Here is a 27,643-nt window from a genome sequence, read left to right as displayed (position 1 = left end):
TTAAAGCGAATAAAACAAAAGAGGGCAGAGCAAAGCAGATCAAACAGAACAATGTAAGCAACACAGCACTTCACAATAAGACAACTAGATATTAACAGTAGCTACCATAATGTCTCATTCTTTGAAATAGTTGAGCATACCTTCACATACAATAAGATCAAACATAACAAAATAGTATAAAACCATTCAAGAGAATGAAAGTATTACAGGGTATTCAGAACCAAATAACAGAAAATGAACAATGGCTACTATAATATCTCATTTTCCATAAAAAATTTGCTTATACTATCACATGTATTAAAATTCAATAAGACACAACATGATAGAACAATGGAAATAGAAGAACAAAAGCATGGTAGGACTTCAAAGCAAAATGATATTAAATCAGCAATGGTTGCCATAATGTCTTGTTTTCTTCAAAGTAGCTGTTCATACTATCAAACAAAACAGAATAAAACCATTCCAACTAATGAATGAAAGCATTATAAGGCTTCAAAGCAATGTAATGGGGAATCATGATTACCATAAATTCTTATGTACTCTTACCATTTCTTACACTAGGGAGACTATACGGTATTTATACATGTGAGTTTGATTTATTTCATGAATGAGTATGGTCTCAAATTGCATCCTTCTATTTATAAATATCTCAATGTGATCATTCGTTATAGATGAGTCATACTCTATTGTATAAAAATAGCAAAACTTTTTTATCCATTCCCCAGTTAATGGGCACTTAAGTTGTTTCCAAGATCTGGCTATTACAATTTGTGCTGCTATAAACATGGGTGCACATACATCACTGTGGTCTGATGTTTTCAGTTCTTCTGGGATATACCTAGAAGTGGAATAGCTGGGTCAAATGGAACTTCCAATCCCAGCTTTTTGAGGAATCTCCAGACTGACCTCCACAGTGGCTGCACCAGTCTACATTCCCACCAAGAGTGCAGAAGAGTTCCTTTTTCCCCCACAGCCTCTCCAGCATTTGTTGTTGGTAGTTTTCTTGATCCTTGATTCTTTCTGGAGTGAGATGGAATCTCAGTGTGGTTTTAATTTGCATTTCTCTAATGAGTAGTGATGATGAACATTTTTTCATGTATTTATTTGCCATTTGTATTTCTTCATCTGAGAAGTGTATATTCATCTTGAATGCCCATTTTTGGATTGGGTCTTTGAATTCTGGGGGTCTGATTTTTTTAAACTTCTTTATATGTCCTTTGTCTGAAGGACAGTTCACTAAGATTTTTTCCCAAATTGTGGGTTTTCTTTTCAGTATGCTGAATATTTCTTTCGACATGCAGAAACTCTTTAGTAAGACACGATCCCAGTTATTGATTCTGGGAAGTATTTCCCATGCAGTTTGATTCTTGTTCATGAATTTGCTACCTATCCCAATGTCTTCAAGATTTTTACCTACTTTGTCTTCCAACAGATTTAGTGCTTCTGTTTTAATATTTAGATCTTTGATCCATTTAGACTTTATTTTAGTACATCATGATAGGCATGGGTCTAGTTTCAAGTTTTAGTTTTCAGCATATGGAGAGCCATTTTTTCCATATGCTGAAAAAAAGAGCACCATTTATTAAAGAGACTATCATTCTTCCAGTGAACATGTTTGGCTCCTTTATCAAAGATAAGGTGGTTGAATATGTTTGTAATTGTGGCTGTATATTCTAATCTATTCCATTGATCATCAGGTCTATTTTTATTCCAGTACCACTGTTGATTTTATTACAGTACCTTTGTAGTATAACTTCAGGTCAGGTATTGTGATGCCTCCTGCCTTGCCTTTGCTGTTTAGAATTGCCTTTGCTCTTCCAGGTTTCTTCTGGTTCCAGATGAATTTTAGGAGTGATTTCTCTAGATCTGTGAGGTATGCTAGTAGTATTTTGATGGGGACTGCTCTGAATCTGTATAACAATTTTGGGAGAATGGCCACTTTCACAATATTTATTCTTCTGCTCCATGAATAAGAGATGTCTTTCCATTTTCTGAGGTCCTCTTTGATTTCTTTTTTCAGGATATTATAATTTTCTTTGAATAGATCTTTTACTTCTTTGTTAGATTAATTCCTAAGTATTTCATTTTTTTGGATACTAGTGTGAAGGATGTGGTTTCTCTTATTTCTCTCTCAGTGATTTTGTTGTTAGTGTATAAGAATGCTATTGATTTTTGGGTACTGACTTTGTATACAGCTACCTTGCTGAACTTATTTATTATATCTAGGAGTCTTTCAAAGGAGTTTTGGGGGTCTTCTATGTAGAGTATCATATCATCTGCAAATAATGGTAATTTAACTTCCTGTTTTCCCTATCTTTACCCCTTTTATTTCTCTCTCTTATCTAATTGCTCTGGCTAGTATTTCCAGTAGTATGTTGAATAAGGGCAGTGATAAGGGACATCCTTGTCTTGTGCCTGATTTTAAGGTAAAGGCTTTCAGTTTTTGGCAATTTCATATGATGCTGGCTGTTGGTTTGTCATAGAGGGCCTTTATCGTATTGAGGTAAAGACCATCTTATTTCAATTCTCTGTAAGGTTCTTATCATGAATGAGTGTTGAACCTTTTTCTGCATCTGTAAAAATGATCATGTGATTCTTGAACTCTTTTTTTTTTTTTTTTTGGTCTTTTTCCTTTTTATCGGTACCGGGGGGATCGAACCCACGACTGCCTGCTTGCAAGGTAGGCGCTTATGCAGCTGAGCTAAATCCCCAGCCCTGATCATGTAATTTTTACTTTTGGCTCTAATGATATGGCGGATTACATTTATTTACTTATTTATTTTTATTTAAGGAGAAAAAGAAAAAAAAACAGAAAAAGGGTACAAGTTATACAGAATTTCAGAAAAAATAAACAGTAGGAAATCATTAGTTAATAGATTACATATTATCATCTTAGAAATTGTTGTTCAAGTTACAAAATTAAAGCATATAAAGTGGACTTTCAAACAGTGAGACTGTAAACAGTTCTGTTCAATGATCCAACAAAACTAAGTAATATGGTTATCTATCTTATACACTTAAATATACATGCAGTTATATCCTTTAGAGCACTTTTTTTTCCTCTCTTTTGTACAATGACAATTACACATTTTGGGTTTTATTACTCCCACAGTTCTTATTACTTTTTTTTGAGGAGAGTAAAACCAAATGTGACATAGCAGAACAGAGTCAGTCAAATCAAAAGGATGGACATAATACATAATGTAAAAAATAAAATACAAGATGACCAACAATGGTTACCATACTGCCTCTTGATATCTTAAAAAGAATTGCCTATATCATCAGTTATAACAAAATTGAACAAACAGTAAAGAACAAAACCAATAAAGTCAAAACACTGGAGACATTACAGGACTTCATAAGAAGATAATAGTCAACCAGAATGGGTGTCATAATGAATGTTATTGTCTTCACAGTTGTTGCCTATACTTTTGAACTTGGTACTACCAAGCAAAACAGAATAGAGGAACATCAGTCGAAACAAGATGGTGAGAGCAATACAGGGTTTCAAATCAAGTTAATAGGAAATCAAAGTGGGTTATATCCTGCTATATCCAGTTATATCCTGCTATTTTTTATTTATTTTTCCCTTAATTGAAAAGATAAAAAAGTAAATAATAAAAAAGGAGATTGAGATAAAAGAGGGCATAACAACAAAACAGCTCAGGTCAAAACATAACCATTTAAGCAAAAATAGTGTTTCACCATAAGATATCCTGACATAAAAGTAGTTACCATAGTGTCTCTTTCCTTGAAATCTTTAACTATAACTTTGTATACTCTAGCATCAAACATATCAAGGCAATGTAAAACCATTCAAGAGAATGACAGTATTACAGGGTATTTAGAATCAATTAACAGAAAATGAACAATGGTTTCTGTATAATTTCCTTCTCTATAAAAGTTTTTGTTTATAATATCACATATAATATAATCCAATGAGATACAACATGTTAAGACCTTTGGAGACAGAAGAACAAAAGCTTGATGGAACTTCAAAACAAGATGATACTAAATCAGCACTAGCTATTATGATGTCTTGTTTTCTCCAAAATAGCTGTTCCTACAATCCAACCTTCTCTGCCTCATTTCTGTTGAGCTCTTTTTCTGTCGTTTGTTGTCATTTATCTTCTTCATTTCGTTTTCTGCTCCATTCATTGTGGCCTCTCTGCCACTGTTTCTGGAATCTTGGTATTTTTCTTTTTTAGAGTATCCTGCAGTATTCTCTGTAGAGTTGAATTGGTGGTTGCAAATTCCCCTAGTTCCTCTTTATCCTGGAAGCACCTTGTTCTTCCATCAATTTCTAGGGATAGTTGTGCAGGATATATTAATTTTGACTGGAGGTTATTATCTTTCAAAGCTTGAATTATTTCCCCCCACGCTCTTCGTGATTTGATGGTTTGTGCCGAGAAATCTGCTGTAATTCTGATGGGTGTTCCCTTGTAAGTGATCTGTTTCTTGTCTCTGATGGCTTTTAATATTCTGTTCTTATATTGGATTTCTGGAATTTTGATTATTATATGCCTGGGTGTAGCTCTGTTTGGGTTGTAGGTGGCTGGGGTCCTGTATGCCTCATACATCTGAGTCTATCTTTACCTTTTGCTAAATTAGGGAAATTCTCTTGGATTATTTCTGTGAATAGCTTTTGTAGTTCATTTGTTTGTGTCCCTACTTCTTCTTTTATGTTCTTAATTCTTAAGTTATAGATCCTCTTATCATCTTCTAGTCTTTGTATTATTTGTTGTTTGTTTTCTTGTTATTTTTAAGAAGTTTTTCATTTCATGCTCCCACATTACAAATCTGCCCTCCAGTTCACATAATCTATCCTTAGTTTTTTTTAAGCTGTTATGCTACCTTTCAACAGAATTTTTAGTTTCCTGGTAATCTCTTTGAACCTGCTTCATATTCTGTTTTCTCTATTTTCTCCATCAAGCAATTCTCCCCTTTTTCTGTTCTTTCATTCCACCATCTGTTTTTTTCTTGGGTGGTGCTTAGCATTTCTCTAACTATTCTACTTATTTCTTGCTTTATTTCATTAAATACTTCATTTTTGAACTCGTCTTTGAGGCTCCGGAGATAGCACTTTATGTATGTTGGTGCCGTGTCTGATGTTGTATGTTTTCTGTGTTCCTTTGCATTTACCTTTCCTGGATCAGTGTTCTCAGGATTGGAGGCCGAGGACTCTTTTTTGTTGCTCCCTCTTCCCATACTTTTTGTTCCTTCCATACAAGTGTATGTAGGGGGCCCAATTTTTTTTTTCTCTTTGTCCTTTACAGTTTGTTTGAATCAGCCCACTAGGTGTTCCTGCCCACTTCAGTGTACTAGGGAGACACAGACCTGGGTAGCCTCTGTTGGGCCTGCCATTCCAGGTCAACCTACTGAAGTCTTCACTGCTAGGGTGCACCGCCAGGCGCTGGGACCTGGTTTGGGCTAGCCTACTGGATCTTAGTCTGTGGCATCACCAGGCCAAGCACTCTGCACCAATCCCGCTTGAGAGGGGAATATGTGACTAAAGTCACTGCAGCGTCCAATTTCGGCTATTCTGCCTGGTCCCAGAATGTCCTCTTTTGGAGCCTCCTACTTTATGGAAGGGTCCCCATTCCTTTCACTCATCACAGGTCAATTCAGGGATACCTGCCAGTCCCGCTCTCAGCTCTGTTCACTGATTCCTGCTCTCAGAGCTTTCAGTGTTTCTCTCCCTGCTGTGCTGATTGGGACGCAGCAGTGGTGGCAGGAAATTCAAATTGCGATTTCCAGAGGCCTGGGTTGCAGCTTCGGTGCTGAGATTTTATCTGTTCCGGTTATAGCACCAGGATTGCATTTTCAATTGGTTTCTCTCAGCTTAGTTCATTCCTGGGTTGGCATGGTATATCTCCCCTTGCTTAGGACTCCTTACACTGCACCATTCCTGGATTCTAAGCTGGGTATCTCAGAAAGCTGTTATCTATCTGCTATGTTCTCCCAGAAGTTGTATTACATTTATTGATTTACATATGTTGAACCATCCCTGCATGCCTGGGATGAATCCCACTTGGTTGCAGTGTATAATCTTCTTGATGATTTGCTGCATGCTGTTTTCCAATATTTTATTGAGAATTTTTGCACCTATGTTCATTAGGGAGATTGGCCTGTAGTTCTCTTTTTAGTTGGGTCTTTCTCAGGTTTTGGTACTGGAGTAATATTTGCTTCCAGGAATGACTTATGAAGAATTGCTTCCCTTTCAATTTCATTGAAGAGTGTGAGGAGTGTTGGTATTAAGTCCTCTTTGTATTTCTTGTAGAATTTAGCAGTGAATCCATCTGGGCCTGGGCTCTTCTTCGTAGGTGAGGACTTAATTACATTTTCAATTTCATTAATAGAAATTGGGTTATTCTGCCATTTTACATCTTCTTGACCCAGCTTTGGTAGTTCATACATTTCTAGGAATCTGTCCATTTTTTCTGTGTTATTGAACCTATGAGAGTAGAGGTTTTTGAAATAGGTGTTGATGATCTTCTGTACTTCCAGAGTCTCTTGTGATTTCATCTTTTCCATTCCTTATTGCATGAATTTGAGTTTTTTTTTTCCTTTTTTAAAAAATAAGATTGGCTAGGGGCTCATCAATTTTATTTATTCTTTCAAAGAACCAACTCTTTGATTCATTAATTCTTTGTATTGTTTTCTTAGTCTTTGTTGCATTAATTTCTGCTCAGATCTTTATAATTTCCTCCCTTCTTTTGGCTTTGGGCTTGACTTGTTCTTCTTTTTCTAGATGTTTGAGGTGTAGCATCAGGTTGTTTATTTGTGTTCATTCTGTTTTCCTGATGTGAGAACTCTGCAATAAATTTTCTTCTGAGGACCACTTTCATTGCATCTCACAGATTCTGGTAAGTTGTATTTGCATTTTTATTTGCTTGTAGATATTGCTTAATTTCTTCTTTAATTTTTCTCTGTGACTAACTGATTGTTAAAGACTGTATCATTCAATTTTCATGTGTTTGTGGGGTGTTTGCAGTTTCTTTTATCATTAATTTCTAGTTTTATGGTACTATGGTCTGTTAACATGTGTGAGATAATTTCACTTCTTTTGCATTTACTTAAATATGTTCTGTCGGCTTGTATATGGTCTGTGTTTTAGAGAATGTTCCATGTACTGCTGAGAATAATGTATATTCTGATGTTGTTGGACGGAACAGTCTGTATACGTCTATGAAGTCTTTATGTTCACAGGTATGATTCAGTTGTTATTTCTTTGCCGATTTTCTGTCTAGTTGATCTGTCCCTTTGTGTCAATGCTGTGGTAAGGTCTCCTGTTATAATTGTGTTATTGCTAATTTGATTTTTCATTTCTGTTAATATTTGTTTTGTATAGCTGAGTGCTTTGGAGTTTGGTGCATATATATTTTAGTTTGTTATCTCTTCCTCTTGAAGTTTTCCCCTAACTGGTACGTAGTGACCTTCTTTTTTTTTTTTTTTTTGTCTTTTTCATTTTTATCGGTACTGGGGATCAAACTCACAACCGCCTGCTTACAAGGCAGGTGCTTATGCCACTGAGCTAAATCCCCAACCCCTGTAGTGACCTTCTTTATCCCTTTGGGTCATTTTTGGTTTGAAGTTCACATTGTCTGCAAACAGAATAGCTACCCCTGCTTTTTTTTGGGTTCCTGTTGCAAGAAGTATTGTTTGTTTTTTTTTTTTTTTTTTTTTGTCTTTTTCATTTTTATCAGTACCAGGGATTGAACTCATGACTGCCTGCTTATAAGGCAGGCGCTTATGCTGCTAAGCTAAATCCCCAGCCCCAACAAGTATTGTTTTCCATCCTTTGACTTTCAATCTTTGAGTTTCCTTTAGGGTTAGATGGGTTTGTTGTAGACAGCATATGGTTGGATGTTGTTTCTTAATCCATTCTGCCAGTCTGTTTCTTTTAATTGGTGACTTGAGGCCAGTTACATTAATGGTTATAAGTGTTGTTTATTGGTTTATTGTTGACATGTTATCTTTCTGCTGTTGCATCTTTACTTTTATGTTCTGTTTAATTGTCTTCCTTGCTTAGTGTTTTTTTCCTATGTGTATCTAGAATGTCTTTCAGTATTCTTCGTAGGGTTCGTTCGGTGATCATGAAGTTCTTCAGCTGTTCTTTGTCATGGAAGTTTATTATTTTTTCATCCATTGTGAAAGACAGTTTTGCAGGGTACATCAGTCTGGGTTTGGAATTGTTTTCCTTTAGGATCTGAAATACTTCACTCCATGACTTCATTGTTTGTGTTGAGAAGTCTGTTGTTATTCTGAAAGGTTTTCTTTTATAGGTGATCTGTCTTTTCTCTCTAACAGCTTTCAGCATTCTGTTCTTATGTTGGATTTCTAGGATGGTGATTATTACATGTCTGGGTGTAGTTTTATTTTAGACTATTTAGAGTTTCTATATGCTTCACTAATCCATATGTCAGTTTCCATTCTCATGTTTGGGAAATTTTTAGCTATTTCTTTTGTAAATAGCCTCTTGATATCATTTTTGTTGTCCCCTTCTTTTTCATTTATCCCTATCAATCTTATGTTGTTTTTATTTGCATCATCTTGCAACTGTTGAATTGTTATTTCCTGATTCCTTGTTATTTTTAAAAGATCTTTCCTTTCCTGTTCAATAGCTGCAATCTTGTTTTTGAGGTCTGAAATTCTATCTTCACTTTTGTTGAGGCGATTTTGCTAACTTTCAATGGAATTTTTTATTTCCTGTATATCTCTTTGAATCTGCTTCATGCATTCTGTTTGTTTGTTATACTATTAATTCAGTAATTCCATCTTTTTGCATTGTTCCTTTAATTTTTAACTGTGTGTTCTTTAGATGTGTTCAATGTTTCTTTCATTAGTTTTATTATTTCTTCTTTTACCTGTGAGATTGTTTCTGATTTGAGTTCTTTTCTAGCTTCCTAGAGTTGCTTCTTTATTTCAGTTGATATCACTTCAGACATTTTGGGTGCATGGCTTATATTTTCTTCTACGTACATGGCTCCTAGGCTTTCTTGGAATGGGCTGGCAGTTTGAGATTGCATTTTGGTCTTTCATCTTGTCATTTTCCTATATTTCTGAGTTTGAAACAATGTTCCAAAGCTTCCTCCTGGCGTGTTGGAAATCACCTCCTGCACCGTTGGCTCCTGGGACTGAATAGAGGTTGGTGAGTGTGGCCCAGTCAGGCCCACAGGACCTCCTGTGCCACCTCCAGTGTTCCAGGAAGCTGAACGGGCTCCTAACCACTGGAGGTGATGTCCAAAGCTCTTCCTAAGCTAGCCCTGGTGCACTGGAAGTCAACTCCTGCAGCCTCAGCTCCCAAGATTGAAAGAAGGTTGCTGGGCATCTGGCCTGGGATTGTTAAAGAAAAAGTTATTAAATGATAATTTTTAAGACATGCTAAAGAAGACTAAGATAATTCCCATGGGAATACAGATGACTCCAATGGAATCTTGTAGTTGGGAAGAGAGATTGAGCTAACATAGCAAAGGCAAGTGGGAATTTTATAGCCAAGTCAGCAGGGTAGGGGTCAGTGGGTGGAAAATTACCAACAGGAAGCATCAGAGATAAGGGAGATTCTGGCTAAAGCAACCTAACACAATTCTTGTTAAAGATACATGGGGTATGGTAGGATGAAGAACTTGATCAGATGAGGAATTCAATCAGTTATTGTGTGTGTGTATATATGTGTGTGTTTCTTGATAAACTGACTTTAGCAGTTTTTTGTTCAAACTGGATTTTACAAGAAAGTGAGCAGATGGGCATAGGAAAAGGTTTAGAAATCTGACTAGTTTGACTGAAGTATCTTTGTCATGCCAAATACTTTAGAGGGTTTGATAAGTATAGGTCTCTGCTTTAAAATTAAGAATGGTCTCATATGTTATGCAAGTTTATCTTGGTAGACATTTATGCATGCATTTTTTTTATAAGTTTCAAACTAGGAACTAACTCTTGTTTTACTGATAAACATGAAGTTTTTTTTTGTTGGGTTTTAATATAATCTGAATTTCTAAGTATAGAAGCCTGTATATCAAAGGAATATTATTTTTTATTTTGTTCTGTATTGTATTGAGTGTTTTTTTTACCATTTCAGAAAAATTATATCACTAGCATAATGTTGCTTTTGGTATTTGAATTGACAATACAATGCATCTTACATTTATATCTGTCACATTCAGACTGATTCTATTTCTAAGTGGACTGTTTTATGTCTTGTATCACAAATGTGTTTGATCACTTATGCAATGAAATTATCTGTATACATATATATGAAATATGTGTATAAGATATGTATTAATGGCTCAGCATAGATATTTAGCATGCAGTTAGTAACTATCATTCTCATTTCAGAGTATTAAAAAAGATCATTAGAAAATAAAAGAATATAAATTATAAGGGGTTGGAAGATCAGGTAAACACATCCAGAAAAAATAAATTGTTCTGTTTAAGAAACAATAAAAGTCTACAGAGTTATAACTCATACAGTTTCTCTGTGTGAAACAACTGCATTCATTTTCTTCACCACATTTAGGTGAGTCTTGCTTTACATTTGCACAACTAGAAAATCTACTGTCTTTGTTTCCTTAAACAAGAGATAAGGCTTTTGAAGTTAAAATCACAGGATGGTTTCCTTAACACTTAAAAGCTGTATCGAAAATTAAATATGCTTATCCTTTAGAAGCAGTATTATATATTCTTTTTATGCAGTTTGAAGCTTCAATGACAGTAAATGTAAATTTCTAAGTGTTCTGTGAAAGAGTTTTGGCTCAGATAGGACACTGTAGCCAGAACCAAGGTGCTCCATCTTCCCCACCTCTAGGAAGTTACCTGTGACTCCATCTCCCCCACCCTTAGGAATTTACCTATGGTGCTGTTGGAGTCAGGGGTTGTACACAGAGAACAACTAGGATTAGGACATGGAGTTTATAATATTTTTATAATGGTCACCAGGAGTTAACACAGGAAAATGCAGGAAATTTATCCACAACACCAAAGACATAGATTATTTAGTCAAGGGTCTAAACCCCACAGCACATGTCCCACATGAGTCCAGATGAAAACCCAGAGCTCAGGACAGTGCCTCCCACGAGTCCAACTGGAGGTCCAGAGCCCATAAGAAGGACTCACACCAGTCTCTTTTACGGATCCGTGCCAGGAAGACCCAAGGGTCAGCGGTAGAAGCCAGAAAGTCTACACCAGAGGCGTGAAGGAGCTGTGCTAGTGGGATGAGGGTCCTACACTGGAGCCGAGAAGTCACACTCACAACAAAGAGAGGGGCTGTCCTGAAAGGCACCACAGCTGTCCTCAGCGACACGGAGGCCCCGAGCTCTTCCAACGACAAGCACAGTCCGGTACGTGCCAGGAAGCAGCGTGACAAGTTCATCCTGGAGACCAGGCAGCACATGTCTTCCCCTCCAGAGCCAGGAAGCAATGCTCGATGTGAAGACCAAAGCTTCTCCAGGAGAACCAACAGCTCAGACAGCATCTCGTAGGAGAACCCACAATGCCTCCTTAACGCCTCAATCCCTCTCAACACCTCCCTTCTTCTCCACCTATTTACCCTGACAACCCTCCTCAGGTGGAGCATCTTCTCTCAATGCATGCTGATGTAATCCAGCTGGCATTAAGTTGACCACCAGTTTTCAAACCATAACAGGTGCCAAATAAAGACCAACGGGCTACCTGTGCATCCCTAATGCCCCCTTAGGTCCCACCCCAAACAGAAGATACTTATATGCCTCCACTCCACGTGTTCCATGGAGAGATTGACGACCCTGGGGGTAGATGCCGCGCCCCAGGGGATCGGAGGTGTCTCTCTCCGCATTCTCAAAATAAAGGTCATTTATATTTCATACTTATTATCTTTTCAGCCACTACCGGTCCCCCACAGTTCTATCATTCTGTATCTTTGGAAATGATTGTGATTTTAAATCTACACAAGCAAATTGGATTTTGAACCATCAATACAAAATGCTGTGGTTTATTAATATATTCAAGGTATTGATAAGGTGATTAATTAATAAAAATGCCTTTTAGAAGGTATGTGCTGGGAATTTTCACTTAGATGATTAAAGAGAAATAACAAGTAATCAATGAACTAAAATCAAACATGACTGACTAATTATATGCTTGTTAAAGTTATTGACTAACAGCAAGATGGGCTGCCAAAGTTAAGGCAGAGAACATTGAGAAAATTAAATGATAAAAATTAACGAAAAAACCCCCTATTCATTGTATCCTTTCTATTATCACCAGGACAATAAAGCTAATGACTCAACTTCAGTAGTTTGTCCTGAAATAGTTGAACTGAAATGTAAACATTTAAGTACTATACATACTCTGACTAGCATTTAAATGTCATAGTTAGATTTATGCAAAATAAGATAAAAGAAAAGGAAGAAGTTGGGGGAAAATATAATACAGAAAGACAACAAGCAGAACAAAGGTGTAGTTTACCAGGAAAGTAACTTTAAAGAGATGGAGATAAAGCATAGATTTGAAGGTTATTGGACAAATAAAATCAAGCACTATCTCTTATGATGCTGTGTCATCTTTTCTGTGTCAGTGCAAATGTACCTTCCTCCAGAAAATTTTCTTTGATTACTCTGCCTTCCTAGAGCTCTGTCTTCCTGATTTGAATTCCTGAAGGTCCTGGTGATTGACCTTGGATTATAGTTAATTTGCATATGTCATGTGATTGGACACTGCCACTACCTCTAGTTTTTATTCCATAGTGAAGACAGAACAACTAAACAAATAAAAAGCTGTGTCAGTGTAAGTCACTGGAGGCAGGGAGCAGTGAGGTAGAGTAATCAGGAAATGCCTCTTTGAGAAGGTGAAAGATGAGAATGATCCAGACATGTTAATGTCTAGGAATACATAGTGTTTTTTTTTTTTCCTGGTACTGGGGATTGAACTCATGACCTGGCATTTGCATGGCAGGCAGTTGAACCACGGAGCTAAACCCCCAGCCTGGAAATACATAGTTTTAGGCAGAGGAATTGTAAGTACAGTTGCCCTGAGGAAATACTATTGGGTATGACCAGAAAGTATAACTGGAATCAGTGAATTAGATGGGGGAATATTATGAGTCAGGAGGGAGAGGTTGACAGGCCAGACCACACCGAACCTTGTAGATTTGGTTAAGAATTTAAAAAATCTTTTGTTTCTGTAATGAGTAATAGGAAGCCATTAGATGATTTTAAGCAGGAAAGTAACACGTGTTAAACTGTGTTCTGAAAGATCACTTAGGAGATACATGGAGAATGTGTTGCAAAGTTTGGAATACTGGAGGGGAGATAGAGACAAGTGAACATAATGCTAAATTTTGGAAGTAGAGTTGTTGGGAATTCTTGGTGGTTATAAGGCAAAAGAATGAAGGTTGATTCCTAGGTTTTTATTTCATCAGTTAGGCTATGGCACCAATTTTTGTTCCTAGATATGAATAATAGAAGGAAATAGGTTTGAGAGGCAAAAATCAACACTTTTTTGAGGAGACATAGTCAGAAATGCATGTTGGCTGTCCAAATGGAGAAGATAGTTGGGTATATGCACTGGGGCTAATGAGAGAGGTCTGGTTCAGAGTACAAACTTGAGAAACAGCATATGAGCCAGTTATACAACTGATTTATGAATGAACTACTTTTTCCAGGTGCTACATTTTACTTTGCTTTCTGGCATCTTCATTTCTCATTCCCTAATGATACAGTGAATAGGCTTGTGCCATTTTCATTTCTCTTTAAAGGCCTACTTAAGCCAGACTAACACTGTCACTTTGTCCAAATTTAAATCTCATCTCTCTTTTAACCAGCACTGACCAGATGTCATCTTGAAAGACTTGGAATGCCGAGGGGCAAGACTATTGCTGCTTTGGTATCTTCAAGAAGTGGAAGTAGATGACCTTGATATCTAAATTTTTTAGGCCTACTAACTTTTCCTCTAGTGTTGGGGCTAGAAGACAGAATAAGAGAGAGGGAGGGCATGAAGCTCTATTCTTAACTTCCTTTTAGTAAGTCCTGAGTGAGTTGTCTGTTCTCAAATATTAGAAATTCTTTGGCATGTTGTTGTTTATAGATGGCATCATTTTTTTCAGTTTGAACTGTAGTTGTTAATTCTGGACAAAAGGAAAAGTTCCACTTGGTATCCTCTTATGGATCTCTTATAAAGCCGTGGGATATGATGCAGTTCTCTGAGATGACTGTGTTGGTTTGGCCACATAGAGGTTGTTGGTAGACTTAAACATGGCCCTGATGGCAGCAAAAGGATTGGAAATCACATGGAGTGGGTGGCAAGATAGGATTCAGAACAGGAGAAGAGAGATGAGTCTTTGATAGAAGCAGGGTATTTCTTTTCTTTTTTTCTTTTTTTTAATCAGTACCGGGGATCAAACTCACAACTGCCTGCTTGCAAGGAAGGTGCTTATGCAGCTGAGCTAAATCCCCACCCCTGAAGCAGGATATTTCTTGCATTGTAATAGGAGGGGAGGTGGAGAAAATGGGCTCCTTGCTGTGGCTTGTAGATTTGATGGTGAGAAGATGTGGGATCTTTCCCTGGAAAGCTTCTATTTTTTCAGTGAAGCTGGATAGTTAGTTAGTAGGTAATATAAGAATAAGTGGGAGAAGAAGATGCAAGAACTGTAATATGCAGGTACAAATTCCCTGTGGTGAATGCTATCATTATGTATATCTAAAAATGTACCAAGAAAATAAAAATTAAAAAAAATGGATAAGAAGGGACAATGAAAAATCTTTATTGTACATAAAATACTTAAAGCAAGAGTAGATTCATCTAAAGCATCCAACAAGGTACCAGAAATATTTATCATATATTACTTGAATAAATTCATTTTAATTATCACAAATAGGAAATTTCCTTTGCCTTAAACCTCATTCTAAAAAGTTATGATAGCTATTTAGAAAAATACATTTTTAAAAGCTAAAACCTGAAATTGCCATGATTTTGATGTGTCATTTATAGAATAAAGAAGTTTATGATTCATTTTAAAGTTATTTTTATTCTTAAGGGATTTTAACAAAAATTGTATTTTTTTCTGATTATGAACTGAATACCCACTGCAGGGCTTATTTTTTGAGATGTTATCAATAGGGACAGAATTCCTTTCTTTTTGGAACTTTTCTTTCCTGCCTGTAATCTTTTAGCTGGCTAATATAAGACCCCATATCCAGAGGTTCTCCATACATGCAGCTGAATGACTTTGTATAGGCTGATCCTTGATACCCTAACTTAAAATATACTTTTGATTACCTTTGGAGGATTGCTGCAAATAGGCCTGATTTATTCTACATATTTTCCTCTCTCTCTCTTTCTCTTTCTCTCTCTTTTCTATTTCTTCTTCTTGTAACCTTTGTTTGCTTGCAAGAGGAATGTGAGCCAAAACTTTCAAGTTTGAAAAGTATAAAAAGGAAACAAGTAAATAGGGAAGGAACATAAATATTGAACACAACTGGGCAAGGTGACAAAAAGGAATTACTGTGAAAGTCTGGAAGGAGGCCAGGATGCAAAATGCTGCACTGTGTCGTTTACAGAAACTATTTAGTGTTCAGCATGCTTCAGTGATCACACAGAGAAAGCCAGATCTTGCTGGTTTGTTTGCTACCCTATAGTTAGGTATGGAAATTTGACACTGGTGATCTGTGTTTTCTGTCAGCAAAGCAATATAAATACAAAGGACCGTGGGGCCCTTGTGTGATTTGAATTGCTACGAGAGGGCCCCTTGTGGTTGGAGAAGGAAGTATTTCAGTTAAAACCTGTCTTGGGGGCTTCAGATATTTTTGTAAGGAATTTAAAAAGAAAAAAAAAATACTTTGCAAAGCTCTTTAAACTTATCTTTTAGATATTTATAATAGTTAATTGTTTGGATAGCACCAAGAACTATCATAAGGCTTTATCTGTATTGCATCTCTGAGGAGTGCAATGTAATTTGCAGCACTTCTGATTTTTATCCATTTAATTCACATATCCACTGAAAAGTCGAAAGAATAGGGGTTTTCATGTTCATTTTGAGGACAGAAAGAAATATAGAGCAGGTAGGAAACTTATTGTGGTTTTACAGCTAGACAGGCTAAGCTTATAATAGAATTTGGATATCTTATCTTGGGCTCAATTCAACAGTCCTGGTTTGAAAACATTCATTATTAAAGCTCTAAAACAAAACCTGCTATTTTGCAAGTGTCAAGTGATTTCTTTATTCAAGAAAAGATGGATTGAGAGACATAAAACTTACTCTTTGTTTCTCTATGAAAAGAGGCTATTCCTAGATTCTCCAAGGGGAAAAAGCAGCTTCAAAAAAATCTGGGGGAGACAGTATGTTAGCAACTAAGAATCTTTAGATAAATGTCAGTTATGCACATGATAAGGAAGTTATGTAGAAATACACTTATTTTGCAGGCATTTCTGCAAATCATATAAAATGAAACCCTTTTCATAGTTGATTTCCTCTGACAATCTCCAGACTCTGCCTTTCCTCTTGGCTCCCTAGTATTTGTTCCAAGAATGTCTCTAGAGCTAATAAATGCTTTCTTTTATTTTGAATTCAGTCCTTTAAGGCAAGGACTGCCAAAACTCAGATGATAGTTCATATTATAGTTACCACCTTTTCTTTTAAAAGCTAGTTAGAAGAAGGTCAGAAAGTAGTAATATCCAGGGAATCACTATATAAGTTCAAGTATGGTATCAAGGAATCAATGATATAATAGTAAGGCAAGAATATTCAGTATTGTTTGAGTGAATATTAAAATATTGATATGATAAATATTAAGATATTTTACAAATGATATAGGAGATACAAAAAAGGATAACATTGAAATATTTTGGTGTAGAAGACTTTTTGATGGTTTAATTTTAAACTGTTCTACTTATAATATTTTTGATAACTCTTCAATTTAATTTCTTTGCTTATTATGTGGTTCTTCATAGATACTGGAAGCAGAAAGTGTGATATAAGTGACACTATGACACAGGTAAGATTTCAGAAGAAAACTTTTATCTCAGATGTGACACATGGCCTTGATGCCATCATTGATAGTTCCAAATACATGCAATTTTAAATAATAGACCTTTTGATGCAAACATTTCCTGGGCACCTGTTATCCATGTATTATCATTTTTCACTTTCAATAACTCTTTAATTAGACTTCCAGCTTTAATTAGAAATAAGAGGTCCTTATTTTGGGAAGGGACTTACAGAAGTTTAAATCTAACCCATTCAGAGCTTATTAACAACTATGTAGGTCTCTAGGCAAAGTATGTGTCTGGCCTTTTTCAACGAAGTATTTTCAGTAACAAGTTGTCAGTGAGGTCAGTGACTACTGGTTCAGGATTAGATACCACCCACCCTGGTTTGTAACCTCCCCTTTCTTTCTTATCCTGGGTGAACTGTGCTCAGCTAAAGTGACTGCCCCACTGTCACTGCCCCTCAGCTTGGTATTCTCTAACTCTGTGACTTTCGAGAAGATTTTTTCTCTCCCTAAAGTTTTCTCATTTATTTTTCTGGAAAATTCCCTCCAAGATCTGAATTTTAAGCACATTTACTTTATAGGAAGCAACAGAAAGGTAAGAGTCAAGTTTGTGAAGAGAAGAGCTGGATTTCATTTCTCCCTTGAATTATTGTGTCTTAGTTATATATTGTAGGTTTAAAATGTGGGTTTTCTTCTGAGGGAAAGATCACATTATTATATAAAAAGGGAATGTTTTAACTAGTTATGAGAAATGTAGGCTTTCACGGTAATTATAAAGTTATAAATAACTTTCAAACCAGTGCCAGCGGAAGTTAGTAGCCAAGGTCGTGCTTTGCATTCAGAGAGTTTCTGACTATAAAAAGCCGATTGGATGCTGTGTAGGAAAAGATAAGATATGGCCTGGATGCTTGTGCTTTGGCATGGGACTGGAGAAAAAGGAAGCAAACATGGAAAATATTTGAAGGGATTTTACTTTTAACCAAAACCTTATTCATAGTAAGTGGATGATGTTTCAAGTAAGATAGTAGTAAAAAGCCTTAATTTCTAAACTTAACATTTATTTTATATTTGTTATACAATTGACAATAATATTAGGTATTAGAGGAACTGTTTGACCATGCTTTGTAATCAAGTGAAAATCACTGTGTGAAACGAACATGGGATACAATGATCGTGTAGACAGAAGGGTACTGTCTAATTAGGGTCTTGAGTGACTGTCACTGGCTGTAGTAAATTGCACTGAGAGAATTGGAAGACATGAGTTCAAGTGAAAAAAAGAAAGAAACTGGTGATAGGGATCAGGAAATTCATTGACTGGAGAGGTTTTGAGTTATTGGTATATGCCACTGAGAAAGACTTGCAACATCTCTGGGATACTTGAAAGTCAATAGCTTGCCTAAAATATAAGTGGGAATGGTTCTGGGTTTGTGGCTACCGTACTTACTCAGACTGAAAGGTCAGTGAGTTGAGAATAGTTCTGGTTTGGAGATGTGGATTATCACCAATGAAATCTGAATGGGGTATTTGGATGTGTAAAATTTCATTACCCACTATAAAAATTACCTTAGTAGTCGCATAGGACAAATTTGTTAAATGAAGATACCTAAAATACAGAGATGTTTTTGCTTCCATTTGTTACCTTCCACACATAGTCTGAATTTTCCATCTTATTTCAGTAAAATATTGGGAATTTTATAGTAAAATTGATTTTTTATAAGTTAGAAAAGTAACAAGTTCTCATTGTAAGAATTTTGAAAGCAGAGAAAAAAAAAAGAATATTTTCTATAATCTCATTGATTTTTTTTCTGCAGTCTTTTTATTCTCTGCCTGGCTTTAAAAATAATTGAGTAACATTGTAGATAATATTTGAACTTTATTTTTTTATTTAATTTTATAAAAATTTTCCACATAATATCACTTATTTTAAATGTATGCTATTTTAAAATGCTGCATAACATTCTTTCAAGTAAATGGATGTAATTTTTAAGTCATGGATGAAAATGTAGGTGCCACGATACTTTTGTGTATTTATGTATGTCTATGTATATATTGTTTATACATGTATATATTATGTATTTATATTTAAGGTATAAATAGTATGAGTAGTTGAATTAGAGAGCATTCCATTTGAAGGCAAAGGTTATGATTTTTAAGATGTATTTTTGTTTGTCTTTTAATGCATTATAAAATTCTTTGTCTACCAAATAAAGTATTTATTGAGCGTTTATGATGTGTAAGACATTGTTATTGGACACATAGATAACAATATATTAAATGGAAGGATATAATCTCTTCTATTTAGAAAACTTCAACTCACAAACTTTCACAGATATCAACAGTGCTACACATCAGAGTTGAAAGTGCTCCAAAATCAATAGATAGTATTACCGTTGACCACTTACATTACTGTGAACCTTACACCAATAGAATTTATAAATAACTTTTGCTGGAAGATCATATGTATACAGTTCTTATTTATGAATTTTATGAGTCAGCCATGACAAAGAAATAGGAAATAACAGAAAAAAGAAGAGTAAATACTTCAATTATAGTGAAACTGGGAAGTCAGAAGTCTTTGGAGGAAATGTGTAGGCAGCAGAATGGAAAGAAAAAGGACCAAGGGCAAATGCAAGAACAGAAATTTAGTATTGGCTTTTTCTATTTAGGGAAACATAAGAATGGTTTAGGGTAGAGGTCAAAGAAGATGAATTTTAGTTTTTTCATTGTTGAATTTGGGAACCATGGTTATAGAAATATAATATATCGAAGGGAAAAAATCCAGGGAATTAGTGATTAATAAAGCAAATCATTGTAGAGAGTAGAGATACCATTGTTTGACAGATGAGTTAGAGTTGTGAGTCTTAAAGAATATATTTTGCCCATATTAAGACAACTTTTACATTGTGTGGTTTTCTTTGTGATAAAACTGTGAATGGATGGGAGTTCTACTCTGTTTTCTATGGACTCCTGTTTGTGTATTTCTATTTTTTCTTTGTAATAACAGGGATCAAGATTTAAGAAAGGAAGTTGGCAACCTAATCCTGCCTGAAGAGAAACTATGCATTTCATAATGAAGACTTAAAAATAATGTTCATTTATGGATCATTGGCTCATGGGAATGTTAGTCCCAGAGATTCAGAAAGCATGATTTTTTTTCATTCTTGTTTGGATACTGTATTTTAAGGAATGTGGGCTAGAGATCCTGAATTCAACCAAGTTGCTAATCTGTTCTAACATGACAGATAATTAAGATGGCAGAATTTTTTTAAAGTTAATAGGACTACTGTATTAGCTACTGCTCCTGATTTTAACATGTTTGACTACTGCTTTTAACTACACTTTTGCTGCCTAGAATTCAGCCAGTAATCTGTTAGTAAGATCATCACTAACTTTTTGGGGATGTAGCAGCTTTTTCAAGTTCCTATGTGCAAAATTTTGTCAGGTTAATCAGCTACCTCTCCCTATTTTTCTTGCCTTTCATTATCACAATCATTACACCTGTGCTGTTTCAGGTCCTTCCTGTCTTTGAGGAAATTGATTTGATGGAAAAAGCAGTGTTTAAAGAAAGACTCTCAGAAGTTGGAACTTGGTAGCTTTAACCTCTGCTTTAGTATTATTCACAGCGTTGGAACCTGATAGCTTTAGTTCTTCTTTTAAATTAATGTTATTCAAAGTATTACCTGTAATTTTCAATTTGTTACTGATTCGTGTAAGGAGATAAGGAGCTTGTGCTAGAACTTAAATCAGCTATACTCTAGCACTTTGCAGCAAGACTTTCTAGATGAAAGAAGCAGTCATTGTTTTACATTTTACATAAGCTTCTTTTCTCATTGCAGATGTACAGTTGCAGTTAGCATTGCTTAAGTTGCAGTCTGTAAACGTTTGTCTCTTTTACTTGTATATGTGCATCAGGGCAGAGAATTGGGATAGAGATTACTACGTCTCAGTTGGTGAGGCCTTGAGGTGGTAACAATGCAAAGAGGCCCCTGAGTTAGCTTGTTGAAGAGTCCATAGCATAGCTTGAGAGGCAAAATTGCTTCTACATTGATTCTACCCGTCTGGGGTTGACTTTGGGATTCATTCTAAAGTGCTGTGATAGTCACTAGTGAAACAAAAGACCTGCTCTGATGGTGTTTCCTTTGTAGTGTATATGTACATGTTTGTGGGTGGGAATGAAGGGAGATTAAGAAATAAAATCAACCTCTCTGAGATTTCCTAGAAGTACAGTGGTTTACCTTAGTCCAGAGCTAGAGCTCCTAAATTATGTTTGCATGGGAATTTACAGGATTAACTTGCTTTTCTGCTATCCTCTGAAGTTTCTGTTTTTTCAAAATGGGATAACAAAGGAATATTAGATTTAGGAATCAAATAATTTGTGATAAATGCTGTTGGTTGCCTATGCAATATCCATGCATCCTCCTCTTTTGGCAGAATTCCAATTTAGTTCAAGGAAAAAAGGCCTTCTGCTTCAGCTTCCTGAGTGTTTCAAGTTCTCTTCATATGAGTATTTTATAAAATTTGATTGTTATCATAAATGAACTTTTTCATTCCACTGTTTTTTAATTAGTAAAATTAAAACATTTATTAGTAGATGTTTATAGTACATAAAGATTGTAATTATCTTGGGAAATTTATATATATACATAACACATCTTAATTCATTTTTCATCACCTTCCTCTCTCATCCATTATTTTCTAAAATTATCATGTATAGGGGCAACTATTAATTTGGTTTCCCTGTCTTTTTAAAGAAGTGTCTTGACCAAATAAAAAGGAACTAAAAGAAAAGAAAGAAAAAAAGATAAAAAATGTCTTGAATGGCTGAACACAGCTAATATTCTGACAATCTTCAAATTTGCTTCTTCAACTAGTTATCTTCTCTCAGAACTGTACCTTATCATTTATTTATTTTAAAACATCTAAACATTAAAATATTTAAAAATTTATTTTTATTAGTACATATTTGCAGTTCACGATTATATCCATAATGAGGACTTGATAAGTGTACATAGCACGTCTTAGGTCTTTTTTCATCTCCTCCCCACTTCCCTGGCTTCAGTGAAGTACTCTCATGAGATCTTTGCTTGCTTTTGGGATTACCATTTTGCAGGTTCAACATACAGTTTGATTTTTTGTTTTAATTTTTAGGTCATTTCTGATATTTGGGACATTTGTCAGTTCTCAATCTTCTGTTAACTATTTCTATTTTCCACTGTTACTCAAATATGCAAACAAAGATTCTGTGATGATACATAACCCCTTTTTTATTATTTTGAAGCAGTCATTCTCAGCCTAGAGTGCTATTGCTCCCTCAGGGACATCTGGAACTCTCTGGGGGACATTTTTGATTATCACACATGGCGGTTACTGGTGTGTAGAGGTCAGGGATGCTTCTGAAAATCCTACAACACACTGGACAGTCCCCAACAAGAATTATCTAGCCCAAAATGTCAGGAGTGCTGAAGATGAGAAACCCTGCCTTAACAAAATACACCCCAAAATGTGCATTTATCCAAACAGGTGAGCATTCTTTTTCTTTTTTCCTATCTTATCAATTTCCTCTCCCATATGCTGGCACAACTTTTCCATTTTAAGATCATTTTCTCTGGTAGACAAGATGAAAGCAGAATAAAATAATTGCCAATTTTCTTCCTCTTGATCATCTTTTAATATTATAAAAATCTTCCTAGAGAAAGAGAACTTGTATCATTCTTCTCTTTCATCATCTTCAAATACAACCTAAAACATTTTGTCTTTTGTAAATGTTTTTCACAAATCTTTCATTTTAGTTTTATCTGTCTTCTGATAATACCACACTAATGTGTTCATCCTTATCTTTACCTCCTTTGTGTGTCCTTAAAAAAAATTTCAGTTCTTTAGAAAGTTCCTTGGATATCATATATTTTGGATATATGGATGTATATCTCTCATTTTCCCTCATTTGTGATTGTGGTAGTTGAGTTTGTTTTTTTGACCAGTCCTTTAGAGTCTGGCTCTGGAACGTCCTTATATTTTCTGTGAACTGCTAAGCAGTCTAAGATACTTGTCTTACTTTGCTTTCTGTTTTCTTTCCTGGCTGTAATGAACTCTAAAGTGATATGTTTCAATTTCTTCCAAGGTTCCTGTCACTTCCACTTCAGGAATGTATTCCTCTTCATTGGTAAGAATTAAGTGCAGGACACAGTTCCATCCTTTGCTTCTTTTGCACTTTGAATAATAAAGTTGTTTAGAGATGGAAGATAATGGAAAGGAATGATTCTCCCAATGTGGATTTTAATTACTTTATTAACCTTTAGATTTTACTGAATTTTTAGATATTTTCCAAGTGTCTTTTTAAACCTCTCACTAAAAGCAGCTTTCTTTTAAATTTTTTTTTTTTATTGGTACCAGGGATTGAACTCACAAGTGCCTGCTTGCAAGGCAGGCACTTTTGCCACTGAGCTAAATCGCCAGCCACACTGTCTTTTAATTTTATTTAGCTTGTTTACCACTTTTTTCTTAGAATTTATTATTTTGGGTATTTACTGTGTACACAGAGTTGAAGTATTTTTAAACTTTCCTTTATCTTGGAGGTAATTTCCCCTTGTATCTAAGAAAATTCCTTTTTTAAAATTACACAATTTTTTAATGGCTTCATTTTACATATTTGAAAGATTTATTTACCTTTGGTGTTAGTTTTAAATGAGTTATGAATGTTCCTTTCAAGCTCCACTATTGTGAACTTTTGTAGTATAGCATCTCTCTCTCAAGTCTTAAAGTGGAGGGCAAGCATCTCGTTAAATTTCTGGGCTGAAGTACATATCCATTGGGGCTTTTCTTCTAGTTTTAATTGGTCCTCTATTTGGAAGCCAGTTTTGTCCTAATCATTTGAAGCAATTCAGATTTAGTTCCCTAAATCTGTACATGTAAACTCTAATATCCAAAGGTACCCTTCTGCTTATGTTTTTCTTGAGTCTGCCTCTGCTATTGGGACTCTCAGATACCAGGGCACAATGTATCATGCTTTTCTTGTTCTCTTTTATCCTGGTTGCATTTCTGGGAACTAAAATCTTCTGACTAAAGGTAGTTAGAAATGTAGTTCTGGGAGGTGGCCAGGAAACATCCCTTGCAATCTAAAGAGTATTTCCTGAGCTGGGGATTTAGTTCAGTGGCATAAGCACCTGTCTGGTAAGTGTAAGGTCATGAGTTTGATCCCCAGTACATATCCCTCCCCCAATTTCCTATGAAGTGAAAGGGTGTCAGTTGACTTTCTGGTTTTGTGTACCAACCCCAAGTCTCTGATAGGACATGAAGATACACAGGTGGCCGCTGTAAATTCAGACATGATTTGGTTCTAGTTCTCAATTGAAACTGGGCTTGAGCCAAATTGCACCCTTAATTTGTACCATTAATGAAATGGATAATGTGGAGAGGTCATATTTAGCAAATAAAAGCATAGAAATTTTATTGTAAATATAAGTTAGTCCCAAATATTGCATAGGATGTAACTTGTGCTAGAAAATTATTGTTTCTTTGAAATTTAGAGTTAAGTGGGCATTTTGTATTTTATCTGTGAACCATAAAGTAAGGAAAAATATTTCCTAGTGTTTGCACATCATTAATGAAATCTTTATCTTTATTAGCTCAGCTACTGGTGTAACAGTGTCTTTTTTTTAGCTTGACAAAGTTTGTTCTTTCCAGTCTTTCTTCAGCTGCTGGGCTGATCAACAGAGGGTTTGTCTGTTTATGTTGAACTGGTTCTGATTAAGATTTACTAGCGGGAGAGAATTTAAAAGAGCCTTACACTAGAATTCACCTCTTGTGACCTGCATTACCCCAAAAGGGGCTGTTTTTGGTGTAGCTGACCTGTAAGGCCTCCTGACTTAACTACTGTGCTTGGTAAACTAAGAATTTGAAGGCACAGATGCCTGACTTACTTTTGGAGAAGGCAAGTGCTGCTATGTTGAGGTCACTATGGCCTCTGACAGGATCCACAACAATGAGAGTACAGAAGAAAAGGTCACTCTAGATGGCAGGGGATCAGTCTTCATTAGGAAACTGTGCCAGGGACAGAACATCAGCATCCTTCAACACAGCCAGTTGCATTCTAAGCTACTTCTCTGGCTTTCTGTCCTCGAGACATATGAAGCTCCCTAGAGTTTTTCAATAATTTGAGGGACCGGAGAGATAATAAGTAGATGCCCTGCCAGTCTGGCAGGTGGGAAGTGATTTTAACTTGAAAAACTAAGAGTGTGCCTCATTTTTGTCCCAAACTATTAGAGTAGACCCCATTATTTTTATTTTTATTTATTTATTTATTTATTTAGACCCCATTATTATCTGATATAGATTTTACAAATCCAACATCATAACCGATACTCTATTATAATTATTAAGTTTTGTTTTGTGAGGCTTCTTTTTCCTTTTTCCATAATGATATGATCCTAGAAGACTATATTTACACAGTCTTGTTTTTTACAGTTTTGAATATATTGCTTACATCAATAAATGTCTATCTATAACAGAATGTCAAGTTTTAAGATGTTTAATGATTCCTAGCTGAGTATGGTGGTGCACATCTGTAATCCCAGAACTCAGGAGGCTGAGGTAGAAAGATTGCTGTGAGTTTGAGGTCAACGTAGGCTACATAGTGAGTTCAAGCCTAGTCTGAACTACATAGTGAGACCCTGTCTCAAAAAACCAAAAACCAGTGAGATCCCCAATGATTCTTGTATCTTTTTTTCTTTGCTAACTTTTATCATTAATATGTTTTAAAGACTCAGCTCAAAAATTTATCCATTGGCTGTACAGGGAAGCTCAGTGGCAGAGTACCTGTTTATCATGCCTGAAGCCATAGTGTGTACACACACACACACACACACACACACACACACAAATTAAGTGTAATGTAATCCTGTTTTAACTTTGGTCACTTGTTTAACTGTGTTGCCTTGACCCTTAGTTAATATTATATAATCTTACATTTATACATATATTAATTTACAGTGTATTATTTTTTGACCCCTATAATAATATTCTTCTAGGAAGACAAACAGAATATAATTTTTTATCTTAGGGTAGAAAATAATTTTTGTTTCTAAGATAAGAAAAGCCAAATATCAGTTTAAAAAATTTTTTTTAATTTTTATTTTAAAGGGGTAAAATTAAACACAACAAAATAGAACAAAACAGGACATAAGAAAGTAATGTAAGATATAAATTTCAAAGCTAGGTGACCTGAGATCTTCACTGTCTATCATATTGTCCCTTGTTTTCTTTCAAATAGTTGTCCATGTCTTCACATACAGCAAGTTCATACAAAACAACATAGTATAAAATTATCTGAGCTGAATGTGGAAGGCGTTTCAGGTCTTCAAAACCAGATAATAGGGAAGTCACTAATGGCTGTTGTAGAGTCTTTCATTCTCTTCAAAATAGCTGTCCGTACGTTCATGTACATTGAAGTTCAATAAAACAAAACAGGCAAGAGGGGAGGGGTTGTGCTTCAGGTCACAGCATGCACAGGTCCCAGTAAACACCAGTGGCTCCAGTCCTGGGCCACCAGAGCCTGCCATGCTCATGGCTGCTCACCAGGGCAAGGAGGGGTTGATTGGTTTCTCAGTGCTCCAGGTCCTGGCATGGTGTGAGTCCCAGTAAACACTGGGTGGCTCCCTTCCTGCGCCATCAGAGCCTGCCAGCTCACAGCCACTCACCAGGGGGTTAAGAGTTGTTTAGTTTCCCGGCACTCAGGTCCCTGCATGGCTCAGGTCCCTGCATGGCTCGGGTCCCAGTAAACGCTGGAGGTTCCCAACCTGGGCCACCGCAGCCTGCCATGCTCACAGTCACTCAAGGGGGAAGAGTGGGGGGAGAGGTTGCTTTTAGCTGCTTCTTTCTAGTGAATTGACCATTTCACCGCCGAAGTTCTGAAATGGCCAACAGACCATAGAAAGACATCTCTTTAGGCTCCTGCTTGAAACCAACAGCGTCAGGAAGCTGCCAGCCTTGATTTAGGGCCAGAGAAAATAATTTCTTAAAGAAGACCCTAGTAAAATAATATGGTACAGATTGAAATATTTAAGTCCATTAATATAAACACTTTCTTTCTGAAAATAAAACATAGGGACTGGGGATTTAGCTCAGTGGCATAAGCAGCTGCCTTGCAAGCAGGCAGTCCTGAGTTTGATCCCCAGTATGGATAAAAAAAAAAAAGAAAAGAAAACATAAAGAAGAAAAATAAAAGTTACCAGTTGAGAATACAATATTACAACTAATTCATATGAAGTAGATTGCATTGTTGGTCCTAATTCTTCTATCTCCCCCTCCCCCATACCCATATCCTTTGCCATGTGACTCTGAGGCTCTTTCTACTAAGGATAAAATGCGTTTCTCTGATCCATTAATGTTTGACTTGGCCATGAGACTTTGCTTATGGAATATAGAAAAGGCAGTCTCCAAACTGGAGGCTTCACCCTAAAAGGCACTGTACATTACTACTTGTCCCTCTTGTATTTCTGCCATTCCCATGAGAAGAGCATTCTTCAGGTAGCCTTCTTGTCCAAAGGGACATGACAAAAATGTGGATCAGATCTAGGTCTTAAGACTACAACTTGAGGCAAACCGAGCCAAGTGCAGGTTCAATTAGCCAATTTACAATTAATCTAAAAATTCATATGGCAGAATAAATTTTGTCTTATGTCACTGAG

The 27,643-nt window shown here is 35.9% G+C and overlaps 1 protein-coding gene and 1 non-coding gene across 10 annotated transcripts in view; one reads left to right on the top strand and one right to left on the bottom strand.

Moving 5' to 3' along the window:
- The window catches only part of Ctnna3 (catenin alpha 3), a 1,637,747-nt gene that overhangs the window by 37,016 nt on the left and 1,573,088 nt on the right, over positions 1–27,643 (top strand). For 6 of the 9 annotated variants that reach the window (XM_063239560.1, XM_063239555.1, XM_063239558.1 and 3 more), the window contains exon 1: positions 17,367–17,556. The exons of 2 other annotated variants lie outside the window; for them this stretch is intronic. The gene's annotated coding sequence lies outside the window, so the exon portion shown is untranslated. Of the gene's footprint in view, positions 1–17,366; positions 17,557–17,616; positions 17,958–27,643 lie in introns of those variants that run through there. One more of the 9 variants, XM_063239559.1, reaches the window with a different exon arrangement.
- Positions 26,821–26,957, bottom strand: LOC111758036 (small nucleolar RNA SNORA2/SNORA34 family). Its single transcript, XR_002792277.1, has one exon. It is a non-coding gene; the product is annotated as a small nucleolar RNA SNORA2/SNORA34 family (small nucleolar RNA).

Source organism: Cavia porcellus, unplaced genomic scaffold (genome assembly GCF_034190915.1).
Source record: "Cavia porcellus strain 051 isolate PalLab524CR breed Dunkin Hartley unplaced genomic scaffold, mCavPor4.1 scaffold_28, whole genome shotgun sequence".
Taxonomy (NCBI): Eukaryota; Metazoa; Chordata; class Mammalia; order Rodentia; family Caviidae; genus Cavia; species Cavia porcellus.
This window is presented reverse-complemented; position numbering and strand designations above follow the sequence as displayed.